Here is a 9,384-nt window from a genome sequence, read left to right on the forward strand (position 1 = left end):
TTTGTTGGAGAGGGTGTTGGTGATGCCCTATGGCAAACTGATAAGCTTCTGTTTTTCAGGAGTGACTATGATACATAGTTACTTTAGCACACAGATACAACTAAACTAAGCTAACTACAAGGCAAAATGTGTTTTGGAATGTATTTTCCATTGTGCCATTTTTGGAAATATCAGAAAAATTTTGCTTTCCTCAGAATGTGTAGGCGAGGCTTGCAAGACTGTTATTTGAGCATTTTGCAGCTATCTTCCACATAGAGGAAGAGAGGATGAGGCAGACAGTGGACGCCTATCTTAATAGCATTATTCTGCCAGAATTTCCCTGAGGGAGCCAGTAAAATTTTCCAGCTGGCTCAGCACCTGACTTTCATTAATGATTATACCGTGATGAAAGAGATACTCTTAGCATGCAGATAATACCAGATTTACTCCTGATTTGGCCACATCTCTGAAAAAGGGATGCAACCCAGGAACCATAAAAATTATGATAGCAGTCTTCCTTAATGGTGGATTTTTAATGTAAACCAGGCTGTAAAGAATTGGGTGGCCTGAGCTGGCACATGAGCAGGCCTTAGCTAAGAATGTGTGAATTGACCTATAACTGGTTTGTGCCATCCACAGCATGTGTATGACATGTCCAGATTAGGTTTCTTATGTGTACTCATAAATTCAGCAAATCTTGGCTTTAATATGATACAATTCCATAGAGGTTTTACCACTCTGTTTTACCTCTTTGCCTTACTCCAAGATCATGCAACTAGATTAGGAAGGACCTCTGGAAGTCAGGGCTAATTGAAAGTTAAATAAGGCTTCTTAAATCAGGCTTCTTAGATCTGTATTCAATTGAGTTTCAAATATCTCTGAGGATGTGCACTCCATAATCTCTTGGGAAAACCTATTGCACTGTTTAGTAACTTATTGCCAGTTAGAATTTCCAGTTTTGCAACTTGTCACTTTTTTTCCATTTCCATCTGAAAATTGTTTTTTTCTGTAATCACCTATTAGATATTGCAAAAGGGAAATTAGATCCAGCTTTAACCCCTTTTTTCCCCTCAAGGCTGACCTCTCCACCAGCTCTCTCCAGTTAGTCAAAATCTTTCCTTCATCAGGGAGCCCATAAGTGGCATAATATTCAAGATGAAGAAGTGGTAAGTAGGAAAGAAAAATAATTACCTCCAAACTGCTGGCTGTATCCTAATAATGCAGTCCAGTAGTCAATTAGTCTTTATCTCTGCAAGATATACTGCTGATTCAGTCAGATGAGTCTTTTTCTGCAGAGCTCCTTAGCTAGCCAATCCTGTGGTAAATAGTGCTTATGGCCAGGATTGTGCACCAAATATTACCAGAACATGCTTCTGTGTGTGTAACTTAAACCCCCTTTTTCCTGCTCCCTTCTGGAGTCGGCAAGGGCAAGATCTTGGTGCCACTGAATTCAGGTAAGCAATCTGCCTAGGTGTGTTTCTACCTCTGTGGTAAACAAAGGCCAGGCTACGTGTTCGTGTTTGCCCTGTTCATGGCATATGCTTATGCCATATTTGGCAAAGCATCATTTCATTGGTTAATTATTGTGTTAGCAATGGATGCTTACTGGACCAGTATTCATTGGGGCAAATGGTAAATAGCAGTTGTTCGGTAAACAAGTGCCCCATGCTCATATTCGTGCCTATGCCTGTGTGCATGGCTGTGCTGCTATGGTCTGCCTTGTCCAGGACTCGAATCAGTGTTCCAGAAGGCCTCGCTGCACATTGCCACCATTGCCCAGCTGCAGGCAGTGCCGTGCTGCATGCCAATCCCGTGGACCATATCCCATGCAGTCAATCACTGCATGACCCATTGCCATGGGAGGGAAACATGGTAGCCTGTGTGCACCACCAGTCCTGAACTACTACAACCCCCGGAGTGTGAAACCTTTGCCAGGCAAAGTGTCTCATGGACCAAGCTGCAAAAGCCTCTGAAGTTTCCCCTGGGAGGCTCCTGAACCTTTGTAGTCTGGGAGTAGCAGCAACCATGCAGCACAGCGCCACACAGTTGGCACCATTTTCTATTTCCTTATTACGGCATATCCGTGCCACATGTTCTGGACTATAAACACATTATCAAGGAGAGATTTCACAAAGTTCTCAGTTCATGAGTAAATCAAGCCTTTTCTTTATAGAATTTCAGTTAAGGTAGTGCCAAACCACTCCAGGTTGCAGGTTTGCCAGTCACCAACACACCCCACCCCCACTGCTTTTTGAATCAGTTTCTATTCTAAATTCTATAAATAATTTGATTTATTTGAAGTGCCCACACATAGACATTCTGTAGAGGTAGTTCTACCAAACAAATATTGATACTTGTAAATAACAACTGTAAATAACCTGTTGTATAGTTTGTATATAAATAAACTAATATATATATTCATTGATATCTGTGCCACTTATTCCTGAGGGCACATTTACTACAGTCCTCAAGCTGCATGGATTTACATTGCAAGTTAAATGTCCAGCTGTGTCCAGCTGTTTCTGAACTGTCATTTTGCTTTCCTAGCATGACTTTGGAACCAACTTACTACCTCAAATTCTCTGATTTTACCATCTCATGGTCACTTCAATCAAGACTGCTATCAGCTGATCAGTTCTTCCTTATTAGTGCATTCATTAGCAGATCCTCCAATGCACTTCCTATTGCTAATCTTTTCAGTACAAAAATTTTAAAATTATGCCCAGAATACTCTAGAAATCTCTTTGTCAGCATGGAGTGAAAGTTCATAGTCTGCTATGGTAAAAAAGCTATGTGATCATGAGTGTTGAAGGTTGGAAGGGTAAGGCCAAGAAGGCTCCTCCCTTTCCCCTTGTAAAGTAAAGGGAAAGAAAATTGAAGGGAAAGGGAAAAAAAAACTCACAGCTGAATCAGCAAAGCAGTGGAGCTGTATATTTACAAAGCAATGTAGGATATGCAGAGGAATATATACAAATTTACAATATTTACAATATATACAAAGATATACAATAAAGTAACACAGAAATGAGAGTTCCCCCCCCTGCTGAGGGGGTTCCCCACCTCCGCTCTCCCCCTCTCTCCCCCTTTTCCCCAGAGTGGGTTAGAAAGAGAGAAAAAGAAAAAAAAAAGGTTAGAAGCAGTTTGTGTTAATTGGAAAGCAGTTAATACAGGCCTGGTAGCTTATCAGTTTCAAGGCCGAAGCCTTGGCAGAAAGCCCAGCACAGAAAGCTGCTGCCCTGCGGAGGAGCGGAAGCAAGACTGAAGATAAAGTGCTGGAATGCCCAGGATACCCTCCTGCACTCCCAGTTCAGAAGGTGCTGCCTCCCACTTTACCAATGAAATTAGTTTAGATTGTTCTTTTCATTTACCAACTTCCGTCCACCATATTCCCTTTCTTAAGGGGACAGTGTCAACCAGTCACAATGAGTCTTTCCTTAGCTTTTTAGCTTGGGGAGGGACAAGGGCATGCAGAAGATAAGCATGGGACAGCTTTGCAAGAAGGTTTCAGCATCATAATGTGCAGCAGAGAGATTGTATGCAACCAGCTAAAGATGGATTTTCTATATTTTCTTTTGTCTGTACTCTTATACTGCCTCCAATTGCACACCAAAATAGCAGCTACCAAGATTTCAAAAATGCATCATTTTGGCTCTACATTATACTTTAAAATGTAATGTGACTGTGATATTCTGATGTAACTCCTCACCAGGAAAATCTGCATCAGTGGGCAGCCCAGGTTTCAACACAGTGCTGGTAATGGAATGAAGCTTGAAAAGGAAATGAGACATCCCATCTCTCAAAGCCCCCATATCAGTGGAAGACAGGTCCTGTTATGGCAGGCACACAACTCTCTGCTTATTAATCTGTATACATAAGGAAAGCTCTGGCTCTATTAATTGTTTGTGTTGAACAGCTCAAATTATCTATTATAAGACTAAAAGGTAATACAGAGAAATGGAACAAAACCAATAATGCCAATGGCAGCATATTAGGATATTCTATTATCCAGTGCTTATATAATAAGATGCCCTTATATCCTTTTACTTTTTAGATTATCCTTCTTTTATGTTTCTGAATTTTCATTGATCTTTACACCAATACTGCAGGGTGGTAAAACAAACCAATAAGCCTTGACAGTATCATTGTCCTTTTCTGATAGTTTAAAAAAGCATGCAAAGATGGAATGTAGGCTGTTGTTGCGTGATATCTCAGGCAAGGTACTGGCATGGAGGAAAGGTAGAAGTTCAAACCACCTAACTTTATTACCTACTGAAACAGCCACCTAGGCTACCTTTATAGTCAATGGGAGGTATCTTGACAATTTTAGAATATGATTCATCCAACCTGTTTTAGATGGTTATTTGAGGAATGATATGAACCACAATCTCTAAACAACTATTTGTTTCTGATAGCTTAAAAGGGAGAATAACTTTACTATCAAGATGCAGTGGAAGCTGAGCATGAGGTGAATGAGAACGCAGAAGAGATACCATCTGGGGGTTTGCCCAGATGACTGCAAATCAGCCCCCTCTTTGCATCAGGGCTTGTTCCCTTAAAAAAAAAAAAAAAAAAATAAAATAAAATAAAAAATGTGGAGGGTAATTGTTATCACTGATTCCCTTCTGAGGGAAGTCTGCTGCCTCCCTGGGACCTGGGTCAGAGACGTTACCAAAAAGCTGCTTAGTCTGGTACAGACCTCTGATTACTATCCCTTCCTAGTTATGCAGGTGGGAAAAGATGATGTCAAAACCAGAAGTCCAGAAGTAATCAAAAGGGACTTTAAGGCACTGGGTAAACTGCTTGAGGGATCGGGAGCACAGGTAATTTTTTTTGTCAATACCTTTAGTTGCAGAAAGGAATACTGAAAGGAACAGGAAATCAGGTATGATTAACAAATAGCTCAGAGGCTGGTGCCACCAACAGAATTTTGGGTTTTTTTTTTGATCTTGGGGAAGTTTATATGGCACTGGGTCTGCTAGCAACAGATGGAATACATCTGTCTCAGGAGGGGAGAAAGATCCTGGCAGATGAGTTGGTAGGGCTCGTTGAAAGGGCTCTAAACCAGGCTAGAAGGGGGAGGGGGTTAAATACAGTTGCACTAGAGAGAAGCCTAAGGATAACCTTCAGTCTGCCATTTCACTTAAGGTGGAAGATTATGACAATATGAAAATTGTCTGTGGCAAGTGGCAGGATGACACACCAGAGTTGCCAAATACTGCCTGAGTAGCAGCTGAAGAACCTGCTCTAGCAGACCAAGAACTTCACCCAGGCCTTGCACCTGGGCCAAGGTAGAAAGGGGAAAAGTTCCAAGGGAATTGCATCCCAGAAGAAGCTACAGCCCAGTGACTGGGCATGACAACAGAGAGGCCCCTTAGCCATCTTTGAGCCAAGGACTGTTCAAATCATAGCCACAGCATCTGGAAACATACCAGACAGAGGAGCAAGTGGTGAGTACCTGGCCAATCTGCTATAGAATCCCATTTGTGGGAAAACCACAGACCACAGCAGCTGTATTTCCAATTTGAATTGCTGTATTGGAAGAGTTAGATCTGTCCTTTAATCATTTAACTGTCTATATGTGCAGTGTAAAACCCAAAACTGAATAATTGAACCTGTGAATATATTTTGTAAATAAGTTACAGTGGTGTTTGAAGATACCACCAGGAAATATTTATTATAAAATATATAAAAATGTACATTTTTATTACATGTGAACACTGAAGCAAAGGCAAGGTCTTACAGAACTGATCCAGGGGCCTCTGAGGTAATAAGAGACAAGAGGGTAACTACCATGAAACACCTTGGGGGAACAATTGGGTGCACCTCTAAGAAGGCAACATAGCTGGCACTCCAGCTATGACTGGAGTGTGGCTATCAATGGCTACAATCTGTTCAGAAGGGACAGGAGAAAGAAGAAGGGGAAAGAAGTGCTTAACCTTAAAGTTAAAAGTTCAAAATAATTTTCAGTACAAGTGGCATAGCATTTTTGGTGTATTTTTCCACAACAGTTTTTTATACCCCTTTTTCTTTTATTCAGATTGAATTCCTCACATAACATAATTTCTGTCAAATGTGCAATGCATTCTTAAAGAAAAATCATTATCATATACTGAAATATTTTATACTATAAAATTATATGAAAATGCACCTGAGATTAATAAAATGGTATTGTACTTCAGGCTAATCCTGCACTTTAAATAAGTATTGACTGCAATTAAAGGAGTAACAAAGATAAATGAAAAAGCGTCATAAGTGTACTTATGTTCCTTACACTCAGTGGTTTCCAAAATATCCGGTATGTATTTTCTAGAAAGAGCATGTGGTTGTATATTGTCCCTAACACAAAGGAAGTAATGGAGCATGGACTCATACTGCTTTACCATGGAAGTCAAAAGATGACAATAACCTGGTCCCACATCCAATTACACCGTCACCTTAACGTCTTTCTGGATCTTTCTTGTTATCATCTCTAAATTCATACAGGTTTGTTGTTGTGTTTTTTTTTTTTTTTTTCTAATTGCATACTTTTCTATGCAGACTATTTTTAAATTAATAGCTGTTTCTACAATCTATTAAATTTCACTCCACTACATGAAAAATATAAATTATCTTAATTTTGTTGGTTTATGTACATATTTGTATTTCTTTAGCTATTCTTATCACATATTTGTATTTTCAGTGTATTCTTGGCATGAGAAAAAAATCTTCCTTCAAATCAGAACTGATGTATAAGTCTTTAAGCCACTTATTAATGTTTTATATGTATAAGACACTTTTCCCATTCTTAGTGGATCATTTATCTTTTTGTACTTCCCTCTTTTATAACAAGAATTTAAAAGTTGAACAAAACAAATCTTTCTATGAAATGTGTTTAATCCATTATAGATTTTTTTTTTTTTAATAAAGGTACTAACAAAATTTTAAGGAATCCATGGGGCAAAACATGCATCAGAGTTCTCTTTGGTATTAGAGATTTTTTCCCCCCTAACTAGTATATTAAAATCAGATACATAATACATAACAGACATTTAGATTTTTTTTTGTTTTAATGGTGAGATACTGCTTAAAATGCTCACTTCATGTTTTTAGCATAATTCACAACAGTTTAAATAAAGTTTATTGAAATAATGTTATTCTGATTTTGTATGCTATGTTTTGAAAAGTTTGAGGTATTTATACAACACATCATAATTATTAAATATTTAGCTGACTGACGATACATTCATAAGAGCTATCTTGAGCCTCAGAAGAATTCATAAATCTAAGCCCAGAGATTGTCATTTGTGCTCACTGTGTTTTTCTTCAAGAGTAACACATATATGCTTTGTAATTAGACAAAATAAGAACTCCTTTTTCAAAGTCTTTTGGTTACACGTCATGATGTTCCTTAGTCCTAAAAGATTAGATCATGAATTTCCAACTCAGGTTTATCAGGTTTTTGGGAAATTAACAGTGAAACATTTTTTTTTACTCAATATATTTGTGTAGAATGCAACTGAGACTTCATTGTTCATTTCAGTATAAAGTTGCATACAGATATTTAATTTGCCCCACAGTGTTTTCAGAAAACATTCTAGCCAAATTCTTCACTCTATAGACAAGATGAACTCCAGTTTTTGACAGTTTCCTGTGTTACCTGTGAGACATGGCTCTGCATGATTGTATCTGATGGGTAATGATATTTCCAGATTGCAGTGACTAGTAAATTGCAGATATGCTGTTTCTGGGGTACAATTTGAAATACGTCTTTTTTGCCATATTTCACCAATGCCCATCACTGCAGAACAATACGTTAGGAGGGAATGTGAGGGAAGAAATATTTTCACACTAACCTGCATTGTGTTATTAGTATATTAGTAAGGCAAATTCTGAATCTGCAAGAAAAAAAACCTAGGGAATGTCTTAGCCAGATTATTTCTGTTCACAGAGTGGCACAAGAGATTAGGGTGCCCTTTTCCTGAGAGTCTTCACTAAAGAGTCAAGAGTGTTGGAAATATGTCAGCATCTATTCTTTGTACATAGGAGAATGCAATTAAGAGTTACAATTTTTTTTGTATGCTCAGTTTCTTGGCTTTCTGTTCCGAAGTAAGTTAATTGTAATATAGCTACACAGTAAGATGCACACTCAAGACCTTAGTAATATGCAAGACTCACAAGCAATTATTTCTGAAACTCATTGGAATAAAAATTGTCTTTTCCAAAATATTTCATCAGAATTTTCACAGATATTTAATACAGCGTGTTCAGCTCTGAAGCACAGGGCAGCTGGTTTTGCATATATTTATATTTCTTGGATGCAAACCTTAATAAACTGAATTTATATATTTTCTCTTTCTCTGGTTGTGTGGCCATAGTAACAGTTTCTTTTCCTTGTTTTTGTTTGTTTGTTTTTCTTTCTAATATATTCTTTCAAGGCAATATGGATACTAAAAACTAGCTACATTTTTCTGGTTTTGTGATTTTACTTTGTACCTTACTTTCTCAGCATGTTACGTATTTCTTGGCAATCTGTTTATTAAACCAACACAGAATGTGTAGCATCCTCACTAAAGAAACAAAGTTAATGAATTTTCTCATGAATTATTTTTTTAGAGTCCTTTTTTATTTTAGCATAATATTTTATCCCAAGGCCTAAATTATTTGGTTTCCTGCTCAGCTTTATATTAGGAAGTAAATGTCTTGTTCTTTCCCTTTCCTGTGTTCTCAGTTGATTTTCAGTGTGAATAAAAACCATCTAAGGAGCTTTCAATAGACTGACTCTGTCTTTTGGCAATTGCTATGACTAGTCAAATTTTCTTCTGATGTCTCTACTCAAAAATGACGGTTAGAATATTCAAGTATTATAATAGAATTATATATAATTATAATAGAAATATATAATTGTTTAGCTTGGAAATAAACTTGAAGATTATTAAGTCCACATATTCATATATTGAAAATAGCTTATAAATTTGATTCTTGAAATAAAATTTTAGCCAGTGAAATGTTTACAGAAGGAGGAGGAATTATGTCATTTATGCTACATTAGAACACTGCTAGAAAGCTGAAAGCTGCTGGTCATCACTTCATTGCACCTGCAGAAGCAATAGTCAATAAAGGCACTACTGTTTAGCACTGTTGACTATTACTTTCAGATACAAATATTCTCTCTAAATGTAATTTCTGGGTAAGATGAGTTGTTTATATAGTATCTAGTGATTAAGTTGATTAATATTGCATGGTGGGTTTTTTTGCTATAATACTTGGTACAGGACATGTATTTTTTCATTCACAAAATTTGTTGGGTTTTGGTTGTTTTTTTTCTTCCTGCCTTCTGACATGTAATCTTGCATCACCATAAATCTTTTCAATTTATCAGAGGCTATCCTCAAAATTGTCTCAGTAAAGCCCTAAGCCTTTTCAGTT

The sequence above is a fragment of the Melanerpes formicivorus genome, unplaced genomic scaffold (assembly GCF_026170545.1).
Source record: "Melanerpes formicivorus ecotype bairdi unplaced genomic scaffold, bMelFor1.0.p_v2 SCAF_1, whole genome shotgun sequence".
NCBI lineage: Eukaryota > Metazoa > Chordata > Aves > Piciformes > Picidae > Melanerpes > Melanerpes formicivorus.